The sequence below is a fragment of the Cervus canadensis genome, chromosome 3, assembly GCF_019320065.1.
Source record: "Cervus canadensis isolate Bull #8, Minnesota chromosome 3, ASM1932006v1, whole genome shotgun sequence".
Classification (NCBI taxonomy): domain Eukaryota; kingdom Metazoa; phylum Chordata; class Mammalia; order Artiodactyla; family Cervidae; genus Cervus; species Cervus canadensis.
This window is the reverse complement of record NC_057388.1, coordinates 59797252-59822498: the sequence shown is the minus strand read 5'-3', so window position 1 is coordinate 59822498 and position 25247 is coordinate 59797252. Positions and strand designations below refer to the sequence as shown.

At 37.8% G+C, this 25247-nt stretch overlaps 1 protein-coding gene across 3 annotated transcripts in view; it reads left to right on the top strand.

Moving 5' to 3' along the window:
• The window catches only part of BBS9 (Bardet-Biedl syndrome 9), a 461674-nt gene that overhangs the window by 349595 nt on the left and 86832 nt on the right, over positions 1-25247 (top strand). The window lies entirely within an intron of this gene.

Genomic DNA, 25247 nt, shown 5'->3' with positions numbered 1-25247 from the left:
TTGGGTTCAATCTTTTTTTCCCTCCTTACCAGTTTTCTTGCCATTACTTATGAAATATATCCTCATCATGGAAAAAAATTTTAGCATACAGAAATTAGATTCTTCCCTTCTCTTACTTCCCCTATCTTGCCCAAGCCTGGCTTTCTTCTTGTTTGCAAGATGGCTATATTGTCTAGATGTCATAGCTGTAGTTCTAGCTCTCACATCCAGACAGTATAATATCCAGAGGAAATAAGAGGACATCCCTTTCTGTCTCTCCTCCTTAGAGATAAAGTATGCTTTCCCTAATGTTCCTGCTGTTATGTCTGGCAATCTTCTTCTTCCATCCTAATGATCTTATGCCTTCCTGAGCAGTCCATTCCTAAGCCAGTAACTAGGGAGAACAACAAAATTACCACAACTGGCTTCAGGGGTTGGGAAACTTTTTTTGTAAAGGGTTTTGCAGTTAGCTCATCTGATCTCCATCACAATTATTCTACTCTGCTATTGTAGCAACAGTAGGCAAAAAAGTAAATGAATGGGTATGGCTATGTTTCAGTAAAACTTAATATATGAAAGTGGGGGCCAGTAGATGGCCACTTCCTGGAGCCTGAAACCAGTGGCTCCAAAACATTAATATGTATCAGAATCAACTGGGAACTTGTTAAACTAGAAGGTCCCACACCCAGAGTTTCTGATTTAGCCGATGTGGCTTAGGGCCAGAGACTGTGCATTTCTGACAAGTTCCCAGTTGATGCTTGCTCAAGTTGAAGCTGTTTCAATAATAGCCCAGGGTTTCTATTTTGTCATGTGTGTGGGAACTGCCTTGTGCATTGTAGTGCATACCGCCCCTGGCCTCTATACTCACTAGATGCCAGTAGCCTCCCTGCTCTTGCTTTAGTATAATGATCTAAAGTGTCTGAAACACGACAAGATGTTCCCTAGGGGGCAAAATCTCTGATTCTCCCTTCGTCTTAGACTTAGACTATCCAGATCTCTTGCCTGGCTCTGGGAGTAGATTCCCTTTTTCTTGTAGCATTCTGAAGAGGAGTGTCAATATTCTGTGAGGAAGAAAGGAGAAAAATGATTCTGTTGGATAGGGAGCCAATAGTCTCTACTGCTGATCACATCAGAGCTCCTGAGAAAACAGCCTCACTGATCCAAATAGTCCAGAAAATGGAACAAGAATACCCATTTTCTAAGATTTTTTATCTTGAGCATTGTATGTGTTTGCTGAATTAAAGGAATTTTACAGAGAATCTGGCAGTGAATACAGAGGGATGGACAAATAATGAATAAAACATTCCATTAAGTAAAGCCTTAGTTAAAGGTGACATCTAAATCTGGTTCTTACAGGATTTTCTCATGCAAAGTTCATAAAAGAGCTAATGTCATACTTATAAAATGTTGCTGGCCTTTTTGAAAGGTCATGCACGCATGCTCAGTCGTATCTGACTCTTTGCAAGCCCGTGGACTATAGACCACCAGGCTCCTCTGTCCATGGAATTTTCTAGATAGGAATACTGGAGTATGTAGCCATTTCCTCCTCCAGGGGGACTTCCCAACCTAGGGATTGAACCATATCCCCTGCAGCTCCTGCCTTGGCAGGTGGATTCTTTACCACTTGGGCCACCTGGGAAGTCCCATAAGGTCATTAACAGGTAATTTTCTATTGATATTTGTAATACTTAGAATGTGAAATGTCTGGTTTTGGTGCACTTATAGGACTTTTGCTTAGGAAGTCTTTATTGTTGGGTAGTGTTTAGGCTAGAACTTTGACTATTTATGTAGATAACAAAGCCACAGTGGAAACCTTTGTGGTTACTGAGCCACCCTTTTCTAGCTCGGCTCTGTATCATAGAGGGTTGTGGACAACATCTGTCAGAATCCACGTCAGCTGGGAGGCATTGCATTGGTAAGAGACTTGAAGGGAGCATGAATTTCGAGGTCAGTGTTTTTCTCCTTCCTCATCTGCTTTGGGAGAAGGCAATGGCAATGCACTCCAGTACTCTTGCCTGGAAAATCCCATGGGCGGAGGAGCCTGGTAGGCTACAGTCCATGGAGTCTCGAAGAGTCGGACACGACTGAGCGACTTCACTTTCACTTTTCACTTTCATGCATTGGAGAAGGAAATGGCAACGCACTCCAGTGTTCTTGCCTGGAGAATCCCAGGGACTGGGGAGCCTGGTTGGCTGCCGTCTCTGGGGTTGCAGAGAGTTACAGAGACATGACTGAAGCGACTTAGTAGTAGCAGCAACAACAGCATCTGCTTTGAGCAGCATCTCATTAGTGGATTGCATTTCCTCCAAGGCTCCAGCTCTTGCTGAACAAACCTGCCATTGGTGATCCTGAATCTCTGGGCTCTGATATTTCTGTTTCTTTCCATTATCCCTCCAGCCTGTGAAGTAGATGGTAGGAATTTCCTATTGCTGCTCTTCTCTAGGTTAACTCACCACCCACCCTTGCCTTGTTCTAAGTTGTTCCATACCTATTAAACCCTATATCAAAATTCTTAAATATGTGATTTCTGTTTTCCTGATTAAACTCATTCTGATACAAAGCCCAGCCACAACTATCTTATCATACAAACATAAAATATTTACATCTCTACATGAGATTTTCATACAAATAAAGTATCTGTTAGAATTGTCAATAATAACCCCTATGCTAATGTGTAATCTTGATAGCTGTTAGTTTCAGATTCTTAAATAAAACAGAAAAGGAAGTTAAGTTCACTTGGGGGCCCATCATAGCCTAGAGACAAAGAACACTACTTCTGAAGGTGAACTACCTAGGTTCAAGTAGCCCACAGCCCATCGCTGTGTCTTTAAGTAAATGATCTAACTTCTTAGTACATCAGTTTTCTTGACCATGAATTGGTGATGATAATGGGACATCTTAAGTCTCAAAGGGACTATTGAGAGGATTGAGTAATACACCAAAAACACTTTGAGAAGTACTTGGCATATAATAAACACCCAATAAATATTAGCCATCATCACCACTATTGTTGTTATACTTACTCTAGCCATAACTGATTGAGTCAGCCTGTCCCTGTGGAGAAAAATTTCAGGCTTTTAAAATAAGTTTCTACAGGAATAAGGATGAAAGTGTGTATCAAAGAGAAAAGTCCACTTGAGTGTATGCTCCCTGAAATACTTCCTTTGTTCCCCTAATTTGCTTACCATAAGCCTGACTGTTTTAAAGCATATATAAGTTAATATACATACCCACACCTTAATATCTCATAATAAACATTATTACTTAAAAAAGCTTTTGTTAAATGTCAGGAGTTCAATTTTTAAAAATATGTTGGAGTAGAGTTGATGTACAATGTTGTGTTAGTTTCAGGTGTATAGCAAAGTGAATCAGTTGGAAATATACATATATCCACTCTTTTTTGAGATTCCTTTTCCGTATAGGTCATTACAAAGTACTGAGTAGAGTTCCCTGTGCTATGCAGTAGGTCCTTGATTAGTTATATGTTTTATATAAAGTAGTATGTTTATAGCAATCCCAATCTCCCAATTTATCCCTATACCCCCAATTTCCCCTGATAACCATAAGTTTGTTTTCTGCATTGTGACTCTATTTTTGTTTCATAAATAAGTTCATTTGTACCATTTTTTAAGGTTGCACATATTAGCAATATCATATGATATTTGTATTTCTCTGTCTTACTTCACTCAATATGATAATCACTAGGTCCATAATAGAGATTATTACTTTAAAAAGCTTTTATGAATGTCAGGACTTCAATTTTAAGAAGAATAAGATAAGAAAGATTCTCCTGATTGCATGGGTTCAATCAGCCCATGGCAGTCTATTATTCACACAGTGTCCTAAAGCTTTGTGAATAAGCAAATACAGCGTTAGTTTGTTCACCATAGATATGTCATTAACCATGAGCATTTTAATCATGGAATGCAAGCAGTGAGCTTCTAGAGGACCCTTAGTTTATTCATTAAAGTTTGTGTGGTCATCGCAAGTTGTGCAAACATAAGAGCTAAGGTCAGGGATGAAGAGAGAGTATCAATTAAAACTTATAGAATGTGTTGTGTTTTGTTTTTATTTGTTTTCTGGAAGAAGAGAGAAGTCTTCTATGCTTTGCTGTGCTTAGTTGCTCAGTAATGTCCAACTCTTTGTGACCCCATGGACTGCAGCCCGCCAGGCTTCTCTGTCCGTGGGTTTCTCCAGGCAAGAATACCGGGGTGGGTTGCCATGCCCTCCTCCAGGGGATCTTCCCAACCCAGGGATCGAACCCAGATCTCCTGCATTACAGACAGATTTGAGCCACCAGGGAAGCCCAAGAATACTGGAGTGGGTAGTCTATCCCTTCTTGAGGGGATCTTACTGACCCAGGAATTGAACCGGGGTCTTCTGCATTGCAGGTGGATTGTTTACCAGTTGAGCTACCAGGGAAGCTCAAGTCTACTGAGAGATGTGAAAAAGAAAAAGCCAGGAAATATAAAGCATGACTTATTAGAATATTTGTTAAAAAGGTCTTCTAATTCACTGGTTTGACTTTTCTGTATGTTGCACTACTATTTATTTGTTCATTAGCCCTGAATTTCTCATAAGAGATATAAGAAGTTAGAAATGTGGTGTTTGTGAAAATTTGTTTTATTTGTCACTTACATTCTGCTTAGTTCCTATAAATAGTTGAGTTGCATGTTAGATTTGTCAAGTTACTTGCCCCAAAGTTAAACTGAAGTGCATGATAACAGAAAATCAGGACTTCCCTCCTTCATTCACAATTGCACATCTTATTTATGAATTTTAACATTAATTGCTATTGTGAAAATTTAAGGAAATTATTATTGGGACTCATTCTGTAACTAAAGATCATCCTGTAAGAACTGGAACTAAATGCAGATGTGACATGAAGTATGATGTAAGACCCAGTTCAGTTCAGTTCGGTCGAGTCACGTCCGACTCTTTGCAACCCCATGGCCTGCAGCACCCAGGCTTCCCTGTCCATCACTGACTCCCAGAGCTTACTCAAACTCATGTCCATTGAGTCGGTGATGCCATCCAACCATCTCATCCTCTGTTGTCCCCTTTTCCTCCCATCTTAAATCTTTCCCAGCATCAGGGTCTTTTCGAATGAGTCAGTTCTTCCCATCAGGTAGCCAAAGTATTGGAGTTTCAGCTTCAGCATCAGTCCTTCTAATGAATATTCAGGACTGATTTCCTTTAGGATGGACTGGTTGGATCTCCTTGCTCTCCAAGGGACTCTCAAGAGTCTTATCCAACACCACAGTTCAAAAGCATCAATTCTTCGGCGCTCAGTGTTCTTTATAGTCCAACTGTCACATCCATACATGACTACTGGTAAACCCATAGCTTTGACTAGATGGACCTTTGTTGGCAAAGTAATGTCTCTGCTTTTTAATATGCTGTCTAGGTTGGTCATAGCTTTTCTTCCAAGGAGCAAGCATCTTTTAATTTCATGGTTGCAGTCACCATCTGCAGTGATTTTGGAGCCTCCCAAAATAAAGTCTGTCACTGTTTCTCCATCTATTTGCCATGAAGTGATGGGACCACATGCCATGATCTTAGTTTTCTGAATGTTGAGCTTTTTCACTCTCCTCTTTCACTTTCATCAAGAGGCTCTTTAATTCTTCTTCGCTTTCTGCCATAAGGGTGGTGTCATCTGCATATCTGAGGTTATTGATATTTCTCTCGGCAATCTTGATTCCAGCTTGTGCTTCAGGCAGCCCAGAGTTTCTCATGATATACTCTGCATATAAGTTAAATAAGCAGGCTGACAATATACAGCCTTGACATACTCCTTTTCCTATTTGGAACCAGTCTGTTGTTTTATGTCCAGTTCTAACTGTTGCTTCTTGACCTGCATACTGATTTCTCAGGAGGCAGGTCAGGTGGTCTGGTATCCCCATCTCTTTAAGACCCAATCTTCCTTAAAATACTCTATTATTCTCACTTCAGATGCTTGCAGTTTTTATCATTAAAGTTATTTGTTTTATTTTAACACTGGTATGGAAATTCTGTATAACATGTTTGCCTGGAGAGTGTAGCACAGAAAAATTCCTCTGAACACATTTGCCCACATTAGTTCAAGCAGACTGGCTTGTTGTCCTTAACCAGTTAGTTAACTGAGCCATCTGTCAACAGTTGAAGATTGGTAGCAGATCCATCAGGGTGAATTTTGTCAGTGAGACCTGGTTGAGGAGTGGTAGAGGAGAGAATCTCAAAGAGAGCTTTGTGAGTGTTAGCGCATTTTAAGTGAGGGAAATCATATGTCTCTTGCTTCAAGGCAGCAGGTAGGTTTACTTGACTCTGCTAGAAATTCCAGATCTGTGAAATAATAATGGATGTGGGCCATTAAATATGATGGAGGTGATGAAAGTGGAATATTAACATTACGATACTTGTGAACCTTTTTTGAGGTCAGAGACTCCAATGGGACTCTGAAAGCTTTGGACTTTTTCCTCCAGAAAAGTACATAAAAACATCCAAAATGTTACTTTCAGTTTCAGGATATTTACCAACCCATGAAACCCATTCTTGGGACCAAGTTACAAACCTCTAGGCTAAATGAAAAGTTTTTAGGAAAATGTCAGCTTTTATAGTTTTATTATTCATTTGGGAAGCCGTTGGAAGCCACTGCAGTTTTCTGATTGTGAGATTGGCACGGTCATAATAATTCTTACACTTCTTATAGAATATCTCTATTTATACTTCTTATAGAAATATCTTCTTATAAATACTTCTTATAGAAATATCTGTTACATAAATTATAGAAACTGATGCAAGGTGCAGTAGCATTAGAGCTGTGTGTTTAACTGACAAAGTATGAATTTCAAATGTTTATTAAGTGAAACACAAAAAGCATATGAAGTATAATTTTGCTTTGAATAAAAAGTATTCTTCTTGGAAGCTTTGATTTAGTTAGAACAATCAGAAAGATTTGTTCCCAATTTATTTGTAATTTTTTTACTTGGGAGATGATTCCAGGATTATTGTTTATTTTCTTTTTATGCTACATAAATCGGAACATTTCATTAGAACTACATATTTTGCTTTTGTAACTATTTGTAAGCTTTCACTTAGACAATCTTGACAAGTCTGTAAAACAGTCAAAGTAGATTGTTCTTCAAAACAGGCAAGCGAAGGAAAGTTGATGTTAGTGTTTTGGGGGAGCTATTTAAATATGGTTTCCCCTAACATAATTTATTCTTGCTCAATAATAATACTTTACTGTCCATTTACTAATAATTGACATTTATGAAATCAATATTATCAAGCAAACCAGTCAGACTAGGTTCAGGATATGGTTGTATAATATAGCAACAGTTATGTCTTTTAAAAAAATTATTTTATATTGAAGCATAGTTGATTAACAATGTCATGTTAGTTTCAGGTATATAGCAACATGATTTAATTATATATATCCCATATTGGGTGCCAAGCCTGTTGATATTTAGCCCTACATGGCTCAACTCAGCAGGAGTCAGAGCATTGTTTTGCTCAGTAGAGAGCAAAGTATCTAAACTATAAACTCTATAATAACTTAGAAATACGAGGAATAGCTGTAAATGATAAAAATTCTTCTAAATTCTTATTAGAAGCAGGCAGTTACTAGTCACAGCCAAGACTTATCTCTCTGTGTTAGCAGCAGTAACATAATAATAATAACAATAATAATAACAACAATACATTATTACTTGTTTTGTTCAAGGCTCTGTACTAATTTCTAGGAACACACAAGAAGGGTAAGCAAGTTCTTTAATTGTAAGGAACTTAACTATTTACATGGAGAAAGACCTTTGTACCCCAGAGCTAAATTACAGTATAAGAGAGCATAAACTAAGTTTCAAAGCAAATAGCATAGGGAATAAATAAGTGGCAGAGGAATTCTGATCTGGAAGGAGACATCATGGACCGGGAGGTCTTGTCAAAGCTTCACAGAGGAGGTTTTTCTGATGGGTACCACAAAGTTCTCTGTCATGTATGTTGGCCTAATGTTTATCACATCTTTGTGTTATTATGTGGTTAGTTGGCTTTCCTGGCTGTTGCTTAGGCACAGGACTGATGTGTGCATGGTTCAACTCTTTTATCTTTAGTACTGGGACATAGTAGATGCAGAGTAAATATATGTTGAATGAATGGATAGTGAATGTATAAATGAAGGTGAGACTTGTGTTTAGCTGTGAGGAAAGTGCACACGTTTGAGGGGACATAAGAAGGACTTATAGTCGGAAGGAAGGGTAGAAGTTAATGTGTGGTAGTGGAAATCCTCAAGGAATCTGGAAGATGATAAATGGGCCAAATTATTTCTGGTGAAGAGGCTAATATAGGGGAATAACAAAGCTGAGGTTAAGTAAGATAAACACTGGCAAGATTGGGAAGAATTTGAATATTGTTAATATTAAATTACTCCATAGCAAGGGCAAGACCTATAACTTCAACATGTATTTCTTTTTCTATAAAATGAGGATAGGAATAGATCAGTTTGGAAATACAAGTATAGAAATTGATATTTAAAAATTAAATTATGTAGTATGATATTTGTTATATAATGTTGATTTGATTAAGCAAACATCTAAAATATGAACCCATTCTTGTAAACTTGTGTACATATCTATACGTGTGTAGCTAGTCTCACAAAGAATTGTCTAAAAAGCTGTTTCTCAAAATATTAGTAATGACTCTCTCAAGGTAGTATAATCTGAGCGAACCGCCCCGCTTTTCAATCTAGTGGAGGTCTGTTTCAGTAACCTAGACGTGATTTGAGGAGGATATTGATGATTGGAATAGAAGGAGAAAATAAATATGGTGAGATGTTTTGAAGGCAAAATTGAAAGTACTTGGGGGTCTTAATAAAGTAGATCAAGGAGAAGTTGTGAGTTAAATATGATGTTGAGGTTTTGAGCCAGTTGGCATTGTTAATAGCAAAGTTGGGAGGGATGTGTACCCTGCAGGTTGGGACACTGTTCATTGGAATTTTGACTTATTAATATCAATACCTTGAATTATTATGTAAATATGTGAAGCCGCACCTGGAGTAGTAGCTAGTAGTGAACTGGATCAGGTGAAGAAGAGGCTGGAGTAAGCAGAGGCTGGCAGTAGACTGTGATTTTTCTATCACGGAGTTCAGCATTCTTGGAAAAACAAATGTCGTCTCAATTCTCATATATTCTTGTAGAGAATGAACATGTATCATTTGTCCTCATTTTAAAGACTGAAAAATTGAGAGTTAGGGAAACGGAGAAACTTCCAATACTTACTGAGTGATGAGGGTGGGGGGTGGGGGGTTCTTCTTCTTGTCTGTTGACTTCTGTGTTGCCTTTGATGGTAGAAAAAGTCTATTACTGATGCTTATGTACCTCATTATGATTGGTCTTTTGGTTGTAACTTTCTTCTTTTTTTTAATCCAGATGAAAAAGGGCTCTGTTTCCAAACGTATGGTGGCCTATTTTTAAAGTTTAACTAATGACATAGATGAGATGCCATGAAGGATGACTCAAAATAGAAAATACAGTTGTATAATTGAGACAAAAAGGGATATCCTGGAAATAATATTATGTTTAGTTGTAAGTTTTAGAGCTTCTAATTATACTGGTCTTTTCCCTCCTCTAATTACTAATTTTAGAAAATGTTTCTTTCAATTTAAGACTTAGTCTTAAATTTGTCTACTGAAACTATGTTAGAAACCACACTATTTCCAGTTCAGTTGAAATTACATGGTATTAAACCTGTATCTTTCCAGATTCTATAGACTTTGGCAGAAATGTTGGGATTTAAAACATTAGTGCTTCTGTGGCTTTCAGAGGTTAAGACCCTTTTGTTGTTTGGGCCATACACACTTTACCATTTAGTTTCTAGGTTGTTCTGGAATGGAAATGGCATTTATTCATTTCCTTTGGATAAAAGCATGTTATTTATACCTACTTAAAGGTGGATTGGAGCTTCCCTGATGGCTCAATGGGTAAAGAATCCCCCTGTGATGCAGGAGACACAAGAGACCCAGGTTTGATCCCTGGGTCAGGAATATCCCCTGGAGAAGGAAATAGCAACCCACTCCAGTATCTTGCCCGGGATATCTCATGGACAGAGGATCCTGGTGGGCTACAGTCCAAAGTCCAAAGAGTCACAAAGAATCAGACAGGTCTAAGCATGGACACAATTTGGTCATTTGATCAAAGGTGGATTTAGTAAGCCAGATTCTGTATTGAAATCAAGGGAAGGGGAAGTTACACATTTTAATCTTGTAGCTTGAGTTAGTCATGAATTCTAAATGCAGAATAAACACCTATATTTTCATCTGAGGAATAGCTTAAACATAGACTGAAATGTTTGATAACTTGTCTTAAAATAATTTGGTCTTTGACCTTGAGCAGAAAAATCCTTACATTCTATAAAGAGAAGTAGTTGCATTTTCTGCTGATCTGGCCCAAGATAGAAAAACTGGGCACCCATTTTGGCCTTTGGAGTCAGCAAACGCAAATCTGATTTGATTCATTATGTCCTTCTATAATTGAAGAAATTTCTTTCATCTTTTGCTTTTTTTAACATGGCTGTCTTCATTAGTCTATGAAAACATGGTGTCATTGGCCTATGAAAAGAGTCACCTCTCTGCCTTCACTGGCACATATATCTTACCTGGAGTAACCTCCAGTTTTCTTTGACAGGATTAATTTAGGTTCTCCAACCTTTAGTGTGGGCTTCCCTGGTGGCTCAAATGGTAAAGAATTTGCCTGCAATTCAGGGGACCCTGGTTTCATCCCTGGGTTGGGAAAATCCCCTGGAGAAGGGAACGACTTATCCATTCCAATATTCTTGCCTGGGCTTCCCCGGTGGCTCAGATGGTAAAGAATCCACCTGCAATGTGGGAGACAGGTTTGATCCTTAGGTTGGGAAGGTCCTCTGGAGGAGGGCATGGCAACCCCCTCCAGTATTCCTGCCTGGAGAATTCCACGGACAGAGGAGCCTGGCAGGCTACAGTCCATGGGGTCACAAAGAGCTGGACATGACTGACTAACACTTTCACTGCTTTTTTTCACAACCCTTTAGTGAATCCTTACCAAGAACTCCAGTCTTCATTTATTAAGCTCATCAACATCATTCCTAGGAAACACTTTGAAGTTTACCACTTAATTCAGTACTGTGTGATTATTTCCTTTAATTTAATATATGCTAATTTGATCTCGGCTTAAGCCTTTTGCTGAGTGTTACCTTTAAATTTTAAAAGAGAAGAACCTTCTTTTTGTGGCAAAGTGTCAGACACATAGTAAATGATCAATATTAGTGGCATTAATATTAAGATGGAGAAAAAGTTCTGAAATAGAACTTGTTGGACTGAGACTTAAATATTTGCTAAGATTGATTTAACTGAATTGAGACTATTTTTATTGTGGTCAGCCTGGCACAAATCACTTAAATTTAGTGAGAAGTTATTGTTAATCAGTTGAATCAGCCCAGTGGTATGCAGAAAAATATATAGAGAAGTAAGTTACATCAAATTAGATTTCTCAACAAGTCTCAAAGAGTTTGCATTGAAATATATAAAAAATATTCTTTCATTGCTATACATGGGTCACAGAGTTGACTTATTTCTAAATAATAGAAAGTTGGGATCACAATCATTTAAAAGATTCTTTTTTTTCCATTTATTTTTATTAGTTGGAGGCTAATTACTTTACAATATTATAGTGGTTTTTGATCATAACCATTTAAAAGATTCTTAATGTCTTAAAGAAACAGAGGACATCTTTTTCTTGTTTGTTGGTTGCTTGTTTAGTTTTATTACTGGTTGATTTTTCAATAGCAGTTTGATTTTCCTAATAACTGAGATCTGAGAGAAATTTTTCTCCTTAGTCTTTATAAAGTGGACATGATGCAATGTAGGGCAGAGCAACCTTGACCTGAGGGGGAAGATTTAGTCAAAGTAGTTGAATACATTCCTATCCAAAATTAAATAGTTGATCAGGTCTGAGCCTTAAGAAGGCCATTGACTCACTTTACCCAAACTGTTGAGTTTTGCCAGTTCTTTGCTGCAGTGGAGATAGCCATTGGAAAAAAGATGAATTCATTCATTGATTGAATCCAGTGCCTGATGACTCATGTAATTCTTATGACCACACAACGGTGGGTTGAAGCCTGGTTTCCTAACTTTAGAAAAATTAATCTTTTTTATGCTTTTTTGGGGAGGGGTGTGGGTATGGCGGGGGAACAACCAAAGTGATCTCTGTCTTTTTCAAAATTTAGGGACATAATTTAACCTTGCAGTTCAAGACTCTCTGCCAAAGTTGGGTCTGGGACAGAACATTTTTTTCTCAGTCTAAATCATCTAGGCTAAGTCATTTTTTAGCTTACAATCAGGAGCAGTCTTAAAGGTACTGTCACAGCTCCTCAAATTCATAGTATTCAAGTGGGCTATAAATGCTCTCCTCTTGAATGGATGTGTCGGGGCAGCCTCAGAGAGGGCCCCTGGGAAAGGAAGTGCTGGATTGAGAGAGCTACCATCAGAAAATCTCCCATTCAGCTGCATCACGAGGTGCTCCTGAGAAAAACCTGTGAAGAAATGAAAATTGTTTAAATCAAATTCTCCTTTTAGTGCAGTTAGAGAGTTGCTGAACATAAAAAGGATTCTTTTAAGAATCATTTCTTTAAAGTGAATAAACTCCTCCAATGTTGCGTGATTTCATGTTTTTATATATTCAAGGATCCTTGCCTAACTTTTGAATGAGTAGATTTTAAGGCATAGGTTTGTTCCAGAATTATGAAGTTTGGGGAACAAAGATCCCATTCTTCCCTCACCCCACTTAGAAACCAACTTCTTCTTCTTGTTTGGATAGATACTGAAAAATATTCTAGTTTTTTTCCCCCAGTAATTTCCCTCTTTGTACAGCAAGCTCATTGCCTCTTCAGAGGTAGCTGTGGTAGCCATTTAGACAAAAAGGAATTCTCAGGAAAAGCCTTTTTTTCCCTCTCTACTTCTCTCCAGCTGCTTGAGACCAGGGCTGGTACTCACAGTGACTCTCACCAACCAAGGAAACATGATTATCTTAGCCAGTAATGTCTTTTGTTGAATCCAAATTGAGTTTGTGATTTGTTGGGTAGTTTCTTAGCCCATGTCTCCATCATTTGAATGTTCCAAATGAATGACTATATTTTATTTTACATATTGAAATTTAATACCAGTGTTACAGAAAGCAAATATTCTTTTTATAAAATTTTTTGGTATTGAAAATCCTTTGATCCTCACCTTGTGACTACTGAATGTCTCCTCTACTCCTGTATAATCTGGCAAATCTTTACTCTTAAATAGTATTCTTTAAGGTCAAATGCCAAGGATTCACTGTAATTCATTGGTATCCCCATTTCTTAAACAGTAATCTGTTCAAGATGATATTTTTTTTCCAGATAAGCTACTGATTTTATATTCATTCCTTGAAAATTAGTTGAATAGTAGGCCTTAGTTTGGAGAATATTAATTAACTACATTTGGAGATGTTAAGTTCCTTATTCTTCTAGTATAATGATGCTGCTTCTGCTGCTGCTAAGTCACTTCCGTTATGTCTGACTCTGGGCAACCCCATAGATGGCAGCCCACCAGGCCCCCCGTCCCTGGGATTCTCCAGGCAAGAACACTGGAGTGGGTTGCCATTTCCTTCTCCAATGCAGGAAAGTGAAAAGTGAAAGTGAAGTTGCTCAGTAGTGTCCAACACTTAGCTACCCCCATGGACTGTAGCCTACCAGGCTCCTCCATCCATGGAATTTTCCAGGCAAGAGTACTGGAGTGGATTGCCATTGCCTTCTCCATATAATGATGGGTAATATTGGATAATATTTATATTTTATCTCACTGTTTACTAAAAACTTGTACATACATTAATTGACCCCTGTAATAGCTCTGTGAGGAAAGTTACTATTACTTTGCTACTTTTCCATTAGGAAAATGAGAATTGCCGAGAAAAATAGAATGACTTTCTTGAACTAAACAGCAAAACTGGGATCCAGACTGTTAAGTCAAAGGCCTGTCTTCTTTCTTCCACATCAAGCAATCTTTAGACAGATTTTTGTTGCTAAAAGAAGTGGTCTGGGCCATTTCCTTTTCTTTTTTATCCCATGCCCACATTTTTATCCCCTTCATCCCAGTAACTCTGGCCAGAATGGCCAGGTGTTGTGCCTTGGTCTCTGCCTTTTATGAATTGGTTTGTTCTCAATTCATATTAGGAGACACCTATGCCCCGAGAAAGGGCTAGGGTTGAGGCTCAGGTTATCCTTTAAGGATGACATCTCCCCTTAATGTCCCAATATCACTGCCTGATGATCACAGGGAAAATAATCATCAATATCAGAGATGTGACAGACTGTGAACTATACATGAAGTCAACAATACAAGTTATGAAACTGTGACTGTGAAGAAAATTACTAAATTTCTGAGAAAATAGAAAATCAAAACAAAGCCAAACTATGATTCTGTTTTATGGAGAGACCTACCACTACCAACTTCAACATTTCTTCCTTCCTCCACCTGTGGCTTTTGTATCAATTTCTGGTCATGCAGCATCTATGTTTCTCCCTTTTGTGCCATCCCATCTTCTTGAGTGCTTGGACCAAATTCACTTTCCCTTCCTAACTTGTTACTTGCAGGTAAATAGTGGCATGTTTTAAATCCTCTGTGCCTTCAGTATAAAAGCTAAGGCTTAGAGTTCTGAGTTTAATACACTTCTAAACCTGCCATGTGACCTTGGCATTTTGCATTTTTGTAGGTGCTTACCCCGCTTTATTTGGGAGATTGTTGTGAATAGTTAATGAGACAGTGTAAGTAAAATCCTTAAAAGCAAGATATGAATGTGCCCTGGTTGTAATACTGACCTTCTGTGTGGTTTTAGTCAAGTCACTGAACCTCTTGGCCTTAGCACTTTATATATGTATATACAATAAGGGGCTTAAACTAGATGATTTTGAAGGCCTTTTCAAATTCAATTCAGTTGACTTCAGATGACTGTATTGAATATTTACAGTGTCATGAACTTTAAATAAGAATGTAGTCTTCGTTCTTGAAGAACATATAATCTAGGGAATGGAGACATGTAAATAAATCACTGTTGTGAGATATATTGGGCTGGCCGAAAAGTTCATTCGAGTTTAGAAAAACTCAAATGAACTTTGTGGTCTTATGATTTAGGCTGCAATTTTGATTCTATAATTGCTAAATTCTTCTACTGTTGATCTTATTAATTTTAGGGTTTATTTCTCATTAAAGGAAAGGAATTTATCAGACCTCTAGATAAGTGGTTTTGTATTTGGGAATGGAGTTTGCTTGGTTTTTCACAGCACATTACTACTGATTGATAATATATGTGAGTGGCAAGTGTATCTGAGATCCCTTATAACATTCAGGATAAAGTCTTTAGATCAATACAATCAATACCATTGAAATTCCCATAATGATAAATTATTGAAAAACCTTTGCTCTAGAACATCATGGAAGACCTTGTGGATATTCCAAGATTTCCCTTCTTGAAAGGAATTAAATTTGACTGAGAGAAGAGTCAACTAGTATAAGACCAGTTTAGAGCTTTGGCCCCAACCCACACCCCTCTCTTTTTTAAATGAGTCTGACTCTAACTCTTTGTTGCTGAAATTGACTTTGAGATTTTTTTTTGCAGTACGTAGAAGAAAACTTGATTACTTAACTACCTGATCAAAGTAGTGTTGATGACCAAGACCTTGCTATTGTTCCTATCTCTGTTCAAGCAAAAATTGTCATAAAACCAGAGAAATAATCTAACTGTCCTGCACATCGGTAAAATAAGTTGTGACTGGTCAGCTTCTCATTCTCAGATTCCTCCCAGAATGGATTTGCATCATCCTAGAAGTTTGGTGGTGAGAAGTTTCCCAATAATGTGTATAATCTTTTATAAAATTATTTTTAATCATCAAATCATAATTTTTCTAAAGATTGCTAAACCTAACTTTTCTTTGATGTCCTTAGTAGACTTAAAATGATGGCTGTTGGATAAAACAATAGAGAACTGAAACAAAGAGCTATTTCCCTTGGGTTCCCAAGCTAAACTATAATCTCTCCCATCACTCATGCACGCCTCTAAAGTGCCAAGATGGCATTCTATCCCCAGATTAAAAGTTTCTTGTCTGGATGACTTGCTGTGGTATCTGCTATTTAACCCATATTCATCTCATCATCACATTTTTGGATATTAATTCCAAAAATTTAGACAAAAAGTGTCTGTGTGAATCAGTTACTGGTGTGATAATAATCTTTTTCTCTTATTATTCTCTGAAAATGGGTTCAGATTTCTGGTAAATGGATTCTACTTGAGGGACTCTGACTTAAACTCTGACACTTATTTGGTTTAGTTAAATAAACTAGAAAGTGAGTTATGTTTTAAAACTAGCTTGTAACCCATACCTGTCTTGGCAGATAATATCTTCCTTGTATAGTCTATTTCAACTACGTCAGTTCAGTTCAGTTCAGTCACACAGTGATGTCTGACCCTTTGCGACCCCATGAACCGCAGCACGCCAGGCCTCCCTGTCCATCATCAACTCCCAGAGTCCACCCAAACCCATGTCCATTGAGTTGGTAATGCCATCCAACCATCTCATCCTCTGTTATCCCCTTCTCCTCCTGCCCTCAATTTTTCCCAGCATCAGGGTCTTTTCAAATGAGTCAGCTCTTCACATCAGGTGGCCAAAGTATTGGAGTTTCAGCTTCAACATCAGTCCTTCCAGTGAACACCCAGGACTGATCTCCTTTAGGATGGAATTTCAACTACTTAGAAGAAACAAAAAGTATGTGTTGGACTTAGAGGGACCTCTATTTGTTTTGTTTTAATAAAAAAATATGTTGGTCAGATGTTTAGTCAGGGAACGCCGAATAATAGTAATAATATTGCTACTTCTCAGCTCTATTGAGTGCTTACTGTGTGCTAGGTGTCATGACAAACACATTTATGTTATATCTCATTTGTTCTTTACAGCAAGTGCCTCTTTTCACAGAGGAGAAAACTGAAGTGTAAAGAGATTAAGGGATGCTCTTAGGGTCAAACTGTGGTGAGGGATGGGACAGGACCAGAGCCTACATTCAGTCATTTGTAGTGCAGCTGACTTCTACTTTGCCATACCTGTTGTAGTGTTTGTTTGTTTTTTAAAGGTTATGATTATTGCAGGGATCACAGACTCAAATGAATACAGGGCCAGGCAGGTAACAGAGATGTAGATGGAAGACAGTAAGGAGTGATGTTTAGGACTCATGAGTGCTTTTCTGAGCCAAAGACATTCAAACATTCAAATGTGGATTTGTTTAAAAGAAGGACCAAGGAATCTGTGGGCTCTTCACCCTCAGAAAGTCATCTCTCTTGGGGGGGGGGAGCTCGTTTATAGATTTTTCTCATTATTAACCCGATAATCATCCCTGGTGGCTTAGTGGTAAAGAATCTGCCTGCAGTGGAGGAGACCTGGGTTCCATTCCTGGGTTGGGCAGATCCTCTGGAGAAGGAAATGGCAACCCACTCCAGTATTCTTGCCTGGAGAATTCCATAGACAGAGGAGCTTGGCAGCCTACAGTCCATGACATCACAGAGTTGAAAATGACTGAGCAACTAATACACATCTAGCATAGAATGGTGTGTGTGTGTGTGTGCATGCCTAAGGATGTGATATGCTGAGAAATACTTGGGCTTTGGAAGTTTTAGACAGTCCTGGTTTGAATATAGGAACTGCTCTGGATTTTGAACAAATTATTTAGCTTCTCTGAATCTTGTTTCCTTCATCAGTCGAAGATAATAATTACCTAGAGGAGTTATTGAAAGATTTAGGAATAATATACATAGAGTTCTCAGGATGGTGCCTGGAACATACTGAACACACAGTAAGCAGCAGCTGTTGTTTTTATTAATATATTTATTTTTATTGCTGGACTGTTAGTTCTTTGCAGGCAGCTCCTAAGTCATATACTATATATCCCCATCACTTAGCACAAACCTGACACTGCACACTACCTTTGCCAATTTGGTCATGCACAACTCTTAAATTCTTTTCAGTAAGTAATTACAGCCATCAAAATACTTGAGATGAACAAGAACGAGCTATTTCCCTACAAGCTTTCTTCCTCATTATAGTGAAAGTAAGCTCATATAAAATTTTACCACATATGAATATATTTATTAAATAAACTTTTAAATGCATGGAATAATTCATTCATTCTGCAGACTTGGGGAGGCTCATCTTTGTATCTTTTAGACACTAGAATATCACCTTCCTGGAAAGGTTCACTTGAGGCAGATAAGACAGTAATCCAAAGCAGGATCCATTTATCCTCACAATAGGCATCAGACAGCTAGAAATCTTCTGCTTCAAAGGCAAGACACAGGATCATTTAGGCTCAAGACTTTGGACCATATCCCTTCAGGGTCTTCCTGGATTCTTATATTCTGTTCATGCAAAGAAGAGTATGCTGCTGCTGCTGCTGCTAGGTCACTTCAGTCGTGTCTGACTCTGTGCAACCCCATAGACGGCAGCCCACCAGGCTCCCCTGTCCCTGGGATTCTCCAGGCAAGAACACTGGAGTGGGTTGCCATTACCTTTCCTAATGCGTGAAAGTGAAAAGTAAAAGTGAAGTCACTCAGTCATGTCCGACTCTTTGTGACCCCACGGACTGCAGTCTCCCAGGCTCCTTCTATGGGATTTTCCAGGCAAGAGTACTGGAGTGGGTTGCCATTGCCTTCTCCGAAAGAAGAGTATGAGTGTAAAAATATTCAGCTAATTTACTTATCTTAAATACTATTCAAAATACTATTCATACTGTTTTGTCAATGTATCTAATTTAGCATTCATAATGCTGATTATCAAACCTTTGATTGCACTAATCAAAACTCATTCCTGACATTCATTTATGGTAATTAAAAAGTCTGCAGTGTTTCTAGAGACATCAGTAACCTAAATGTTTACGGTAGACCGCTCTGACTTGTGGGCTTTGCTTCTGATTGAGATGATTATTTTGAGTCCAAACCCAAACTGTTGAGCCACAGTTCTCAATCAGGATGATTTTGCTACCAAAGAGACATTTGGCAATGTCTGGAGACATATTTGCTTGTTACAACTAGAGGAAGCATGCTATTGACATCTAATGTGTAGAGTCCATGGATGCTACTAAATTTCTAGCAGTGTCCAGGGCAGCTCCCTGTATCAAAGAATCATCTGGCCCCAAATATCATTAATGAGGAGTTTGAGAAACTCTGCTCTAGAGTGTAGCTTAAGCTGATTCACATGCTCTCATCCCATGACCTTGTCTATGATGCTGTATTTTAAAGTTAAATTACAGACTTTGTAACACTCACCACATAAATTGAGCAGTGAAGACTTGAAAGAATTTAGTAATTCATTGTAATATAACATTAATACTAATGTGTAGAAGGCTTGAATTCAGAGCCTAGTTATTTATTGCCTGTGGTAGACCCAGTAAATAACAAAGCCTATAAAAACTTTTTTAAAATGGTAAGTTTTGTTTTTTTTCACCTATGTAGGGATAGACTTCCATTGCCAAGGCAATTCCTATAAATTGCCATCTTAATGGACACTTGTGTGGCTGAGATCTTGGGCATTTAAATTTACTTAAGTACAACCAACATGCATTGAGGGCCTGCTATGAACCAGAGACACACTCTTGGGAAGGGTACAGCAAACCATAAAATAGTCTCTGATCTGAAGGAGTTTACAGAACAGTAGATGTCAGGCACAACATATCTTCAGCAAGGCCACCTGCAATTCTAATGTCCCTGTAGCCTGTGATTGTAGTCATGCCCACAGTTTACCTTAGTTTTACTTCATATGAAACCAGGCAGCTCCTTTCATTGCCTTTGGTCTTATTTCCATGTTGTCTGAGGCATCTAGACATCTGTATGTCTTGTCAAAGTACTACCGGATAGTAGTGGTATAACTGTATTTTATCAAAAAAAAAAAGCAAAGTTAATTAAAATCCACAGGTTCAAGAGAAATAGACTCTTTGAAAAAGCAGATGTTTTAAAAGAAAGCTCAATAGTTTCACTTTATTGTGAACATATTATGTTCACTTCTCAATTTCTGGAACCAAGGAAGTGATCGGTAGCATCATTGGCGCTGTTGGGGTCTCCAGTCTTTCCTTTTGCCTTTGGGTGGATCATCAGCATGTCTTAATTGATCACACTTACTAATGTGTCTTAGCATTTCCTAAGGAATGCTCTTACAACACCTGCCAACTGCTCCTCTATCCACCATTTCCCCTCATTGGAGATGGTACTCGAGGCTGTGTGGGTGGCTGCATAATTACTGACATGTCTGCGTGTAAGAATGTGGCCTGAAACATTCTAAACTTAGGAACTATTCAGATCAGACCTTGTGGATGTTGTTTTTGGACAGTGATAACTGTGGCATTCTTCAGAGTTTGTAAAATGAGCTCTGACATTGCCAGCCATAGATTCCAGCTTTAACCGCGATCTGTTCAATGAGTGGTCTGGAGAGCATTCATTCTTTTTACAACTTGAGTTCATTAATTATTATTTTTCAAATTGAGGTTTCACTTGGCTATAAGTAGATAATTTTATGGAAAAGGGTAAAAATTTGGTCACCTGGTGTGGAAGGGGGTGGTACAAACGGTAATCAAGTTTGAGATCAGTTGTAGGTTTAGCATTATATTAGCCAAGCATTAGAATTAGTTTCCCTTCAGCTGATTAAGTTACATGTCTGTTTGCTGAATAAACTTTGCAGAAATAGCAAAATTTGTCTCTATGTCACTTATAAATGATTTATTGTCTTTTTTATTTAACATTTTTATGTATCAATGGTATGTATTTTAAAAGTCCCAGCCAAAGTCTATATTCCAGCACTGTCTACCTTTTATATTCTTCTAGGCAGATCATTAAAAAAGAAAAAAAAAAAAGGTGGGGGGAGGAGTGGTTCTACAGTACATAGTATAAAGAAATTTCTCAGGGATAATTTGCTTTTCTAAAACCAGTTTTATATGAATTCTCAAGGCATTTGCAAGTGTAGATTGGTGTCACGGAACATTATAATCCTAAACCAGAAAAACCATCATGGCTTCAAAGAGTCACAAAGATCATAGCTTTCCGTTCCAAAGCATAGGTGATATAGGCAATTAGCAGGCCTCTTTTTATTAAGATAAATAACTTGTGCAACTGAAGTTTTTGTACTGAATGGATACACTTTCTCCATTGTTTTAATAGCTACCCAAAATGGTAGCATGGTTATAAATGTATTCTAATCCTGGGCTTGGTTTAGAAGTTTCAGCTAAATGCATGTTATAGGGAAATCTTAGGTTTTTACTTCATGTGAGGTACAATAGAATGTAATCCAGTCCCCCATCCCATTTATACAAAATAACATAGTAGCAAAAGTAGCTAAGAATTAGATTCTTGCTATGCCTCTAAAGTAAAAACCCAGAGTTCTCTTTTATCTAGTTAAAAGTTTAGCACATACACTTCTGTATGCTTGTCTAGCATTTAAATCATCTCTTCAGTTTGAACCTTATTTCATTGTTTTTGGTAAAAGAATAATTCTTTTTGGATACAAATTGGATCTTTTTAGCCAAAGTATAAGTTTAGACCTGGTACACTTTTTCTTCTTCCTTATTGCCTCTGCTATGTCAGAGTCCATAGCAAATGCCACCATGAATAACAGTTGAGTAGGAAGCATGCCCTATTTCTTGCCTGCTTCCAAGTCTTTCCTAGATTTAGAATGTCTTTCTAACCAAAGGGCAGCCATGTGATGAATAAATTCATTTCAGTAGTCATTAGAGCTGTCTGTAGCTTGGCGGTTAGGCAGCTGTGACTAAGGTGAACTGGAGAGATTTTTTTTTCAAGTAGATGACAGATATATTGAGGTAGGTCTGTTGTTTCCATGTGACATCACTTGCGTTCCATTCAAATTGGGAGCCTGACAGTGCCTGATTGAGTGTGTCTAGGATTTAAGAGTTAGTTTAGTGTGGCTCCTAGTTGTGCTGGGTTTTTAGGTGGACTGATTTTGAGGTTCACAAGTTCAACCAGCATTTACGGGACACCCACTGTGTACTGAGTATTGGAAAATTGATGGCAAGTTGGAGATTTATCATTTGCTCTTTTTTATACTGGAATTTTCTGGGCCAAGTCTAAGTTTTGTTTTCTCTTTGCTTTCTCATAATGTAACTTCATAAACATTTTATTCACATCACCAAATTTTCTAGCATTTTCAGTAAGATACAAAGGAAAATCAAGCAATGTTTAGCTCTCTGATTAACAAGTCTCAGAGGATTTCTAGAGAACAAGTCATGTCAGGCAAAGTTGAGTGTCAGTGTGTGTGTATTTTAATAGAATTGCTCTGGAAATCAAAAAGGGAATCTAATACATGTAACTTACATAGCTTGTAGTAATATATTGAAACAGGGTCTCATGACATTTTGTTTTGAAACTTGATTAAACTTGGCCATAGAATGAGCACTGTCCCATTGAGTGACCACACACAGCGGGCCAAGGGAACACTGCAGAGTGACCAGCTGTCCCCCACCACTTCAGGTGGCAGTGGTTGGGAGTGGGCCTCAAGTACCAGGAGAAAGTTCTTCCTTTCTCAATGTCATGGTTAATCTAACAGTAAAAGTAGAATTTACCAGGTGTTATTAAACTGAGAGAAGCCCTTAACGGTGTGAAATGTTAAGAAATAGTAACCAGGAATGTTATTTTAGGTGAGCAAACTAAGTCTGAGAGAGGTAACTAGCCTGAGGTTGTATAGCTAGTAAGTAAGCATTACCAGCATTCAGGCTTAGTTCTGATAGACTCCAAATTCATATGATCATCTGTCATCTAGAATACTGTTAAGTCCTAGTTGCATTAATATATCAAAATTGTTATATATATTAATATATATCCTTTATATATTAAAATATATCCATTAATATATCAAAATTGTATCTTAAATAAATGCCTTTATTTTTGTTAATTTATGCCTTTTATGAATTATGCTTTCATAGTACTTTAATTCATTTTTAATAAGTTTATTGAGATATAGTTTACATATATACAATTCGCCCAGTTAAAGTGGACAACTTAATGATTTTTAGCATATTCAAGGGGTTCTACAGCTGTCACCACAGTCTATTTAGGACATTTTCATCCTCCCTAAAAGAAACCATGAGCAGTTACTTGCCATTTCCTCCTGTCCACCTCCTACCCCTCAGCCCTAAGCAATGTCCAACCTGCTGACTATGTTTATAGATTTGCCCATTCTGGACATTTCATATAAGTGGAATAATACAACATGAATAGTGTAAGATCATCACACACAGAAAAGACTGTCTTCTTTAACTCAGCATAATATTTTTAAGGTTTATTCATATAGTAGCATGTGTAAATACTCCTTTTCTTTTTATGCCTGAATAATAGTCCATTATACTGATATGCCACATTTAATTTATTTACTTATCAGTTGATGGACATTTGGTTTGTTTCTTTCTTTGGGCTATTATAAATAATGCTTCTACAAATATTTGTGAACAAGTTTTTTTAGTGGACATATATTTTCAGTTCTCTTGGGCATAAACCTAGAAGTGGCATTGCTAGGTCATAGAGTAACTCAGTGTTTAACTTTTGAGGAACTGCCAATTGTTTTCCAGGGTGACTGTATCATATTCCCACTAGTAAGATATGAGGGTTCCCGTTTCTCCATATCCTTGCCAATGCTCGGTATTGCTCATCTTTTTACTTCTCTCATTTAATTATCATAATCCTATGAATTAGTCAAAGAAAAACATTCTTACTGATATTTTATAGATGTGTGTGTACTTTGCTCAGTCATGTCCAACTCTTTGTGATCCCATGGCCAGGCTCCTCTGTCCATATAATTTTCCAGTCAAGAATACTGGAGTGGGTTGCCATTTCCTACTCCATTTTATAAATAAAAGCTGCAAAGCAACAACCATTCAATGAAAAGCTCAGAATGGGTACAAATAGAGGGGAAGAAGTGAATCGATAAATGGGGCAGAAGCATGGATAGTTCAAAATAAATTATCCAAAAGTAATTTAAAAGTTTTTGCATCTGACACAGCTGTGATGGATGTGAGAGATCATATTTCCCACCCCTACATTTTGAAGGTGATGAAACTAGAGCCCCGGAAAGGGAAGTACATTGAACACTGACCTAAGCTATTTAGTAGGGAAGCCAGGACTAGAAGCTCTGTCTTCTTGGCTCCCAGGCCATTGCCTATTCCAGCACAGCCTGTTGCATTCTGCCCTGGGGGATGTATAAACTCATCCATATCATAGGAAAACTCCGTTTTCCTAACTCATTCATCCATGCTGACCTCTTATTAAAATAAGCCTATCTTAATTCGTATAGGTTATTGAAGGGCCAGTAAAGCTGAAACCTCCCATTGGGAAACTTCTGATAGAATTTGTTCCACATATTGCCTATGATGAAACTAATGTGCAGGCAGAAAGTTAATGCAGGCAATGTTACTTGGTGACGTTTCTTGGGTCAGATTGCTTGGGTGTGATTTCTGGCTCCCTCACTTAATCACTGCTTGACCCTTTCTGTAATTCTGTCTCCTTAGTTTTTTAAATGAGGATAGGTAGTGCTAGCGGTTAAAATCAAAACAAAATAAAAAAACCTGCCTGCCAATCCAGCAGACTTAAGAGGGGCAAGTTCGATCCCTGAATCAGGAAGATTCCCTGAAGGAAGGCATGGCAACCCACTCCAGTATTCTTGCCTGGAGAATCCTATGGACAGAGGAGACTGGCAGGCTACAAGTCCGTAGGGTCACACAGAGTCGGACATGACTGCAGCGACTTAGCACACACACACGCAGTATTAATATCTACCTTACAGAATCGTTCTGAGAGTGAAATGAGAGAATCCCTGTAAAGAGATTTAGCATAGTGCCTGGCTCCTGAAGACCCTAAATCAATGTTGACAATTATTATTACATACCATCAACTTGCTCAGACCACTGAAAACATTGTACTATATGATTTTTAGAAAATCAATCCATCATTCCTTTTTAAAAATAACTTCCCTAAAGGAACAGGCCTAGGATATAGCTGTTTTCTAAAGTCTTCATAATTTGAGCTATATAGAATATGATTAAATTCCCTTTGTTAAGAGAAAAAAATCATACTGTGTTAACTTCCCATCCTTTACACTGTGTGAATTGATTTCCTTTGTACTGTAATTTTGGGCAGAAGGCAACCTGGAAATTTCAACCTATGTTAAAAGCCCCAGTAATGGGAAATCCTAACTAAAGTACATGT